Source organism: Nicotiana tabacum, chromosome 21 (assembly GCF_000715075.1).
Source record: "Nicotiana tabacum cultivar K326 chromosome 21, ASM71507v2, whole genome shotgun sequence".
Classification (NCBI taxonomy): domain Eukaryota; kingdom Viridiplantae; phylum Streptophyta; class Magnoliopsida; order Solanales; family Solanaceae; genus Nicotiana; species Nicotiana tabacum.
In genome coordinates this window covers 74,533,168-74,535,238 of record NC_134100.1, presented here as the reverse complement: position 1 = coordinate 74,535,238, position 2,071 = coordinate 74,533,168, and positions in this window count along the sequence as shown.

The window sequence follows — 2,071 nt, the reverse complement described above, 5'->3', positions numbered from 1 at the left end:
CTAACATGCACTCTAAACTATCTTCTATTTCACACGGATATTACACGTTTAAATCTTAAAAATAAAATTAACATTAGCGGGTACAAAGAGGAGAAATGTCAGAAACCCGATTATATATAGTTATATAGGAGTATATTATTTGGGTTATATATACGGTCGAAATAGATTTCGGCCTTCGTACGATTGATCGAGTTCGAAACATAATCAATCGAAGTAAGACTTCGAGATGGGTTCCGAAGATGGTACAAACAAGCTTCGAATCCGAGGGGCCGATCAATGTCGAGCTCGCTATCATTATCAAGCTCGAATCCAAATTGAACTATGATGCAAAGTAAAGTTATCGAGCTTATGATCCAGAGACCGACCAACATTGACCCCGAATCAATTCAAGGGTCCGAGTCAGAATCGAGCTCAAGCCAAGATCGAGAGCTCGAGTCAAGACCGAAAACTCGAGTCAATATCGAGCTCATAGATAAGAGTCGTTGCAATCCCACTAGAGGAGAGAATCTTGGCAGGAATTGTGAAAAAAATAATTTATCATGGGTCTCCCACTATATATTTTTAATTATATCTAAAGTAAAATCCCTCTACAATAAAGGGGATGGTTATCATTTCTGTAGAGGGAAAGTTTTTTTTTACATTGTAATTCAAGCACCATATTCTCATATAGTGAAAGTTGTTCTTTCAAGTTTCTTAAATTGATTCCACTTGTTTAGTCCTAAAATTCATCTTCGTTACAACCTTATCTATTTTGCATTCTTTGTAATCCATACTTGATATTTCTATTTATCTATACGATTTGTATTAAGTTGCTCCACATATCCTGAGAACTACTACAAATTCAACTCTATCCGTTTTTCGGGTAAACAGTTTGGCACCCACCGTGGGGCTAAGTATAACAGTGGTTATTTGATATGAATATGCAAAAACACCCTATTGTGTTTTGCGCTTGTTTCCGAAAATATCTTGGATTTCGGATAAGGAACGACTAACTACCAGTCAAACGGCCTCACCAATCGACAACGAAGTCGGTCTTCAAGATGAGAACAATAACTTGACACCCAGTACCAAAAGACCACTTGTCAACGCCGTTGGAGCTCGAATCGGAGCACCGATAGATATCAAGGTCATCGAAGACATCACCATAGTGGACATCGTGAAAGCCGTACAGAGGCTAACGGGACGGATTGCAGCCTTAGGGCGATTCATTTCGAGATCGTTAGATCAAAGTCACAATTTTTTTTCTCTCTACTCATAAGGAAGAATGATTTCGCTTGGACCCCGGAATGCCAACAGGCATTAGAGGAATTAAAATGATATCTATCGAGCCCACCACTATTTCATACTCCAAAAACATACGAAAAACTTTGCTTGTACTTGGCAGTATCGAAAATTGCAGTAAGCGGTGTCCTAGTTCGAGAAGAGCAAGGTACGCAATTTCCCGTTTATTATATAAGTCAGACCTTAGGAGAAGCAGAAACTAGATATCCGCACCTAGAAAAATTAGCACTTGCACTAATAAGCGCCTCTAGAAAGTTAAGACAGTACTTTCAATATCACCCCATATGTGTATTAATCACTTACCCGCTTTGTAATATTTTGCACAAGCCCGAACTATCAGGTCGATTGGCCAAATGGGTCGTCGAACTCAGTGGGTACGATATCGAATATCAACCCCGTACGGACATCAAGTCTCAAATTTTAGCAGATTTCATGGCCGTTTCATGTCAACCCTCGTACCCGAAGTCGAAAAAGAACTCTTATTGAAATCGGGTACGTCATCGGGGGTATGGACCCTTTTTACGGACGGGTCTTCGAACGTGAAGGGGTCCGGGCTAGGCATAGTTTTAAAGCCACCCATGGGTAACACTATTAGGAAATCTATCAAAACTACTAGGTTGACTAACAACGAGGCCGAGTATGAGGCCATGATTGTAGGTCTCGAGCTAGCTAAAAGCTTGGGAGCAGAAGTCATTGAAGCCGAGTGTGTCTCTTTGCTGGTGGTAAATCAAGTAAACAAAACCTTCGAAGTTCGAGAAGATAGAATGCAAAGGTATTTGGACAAACTACT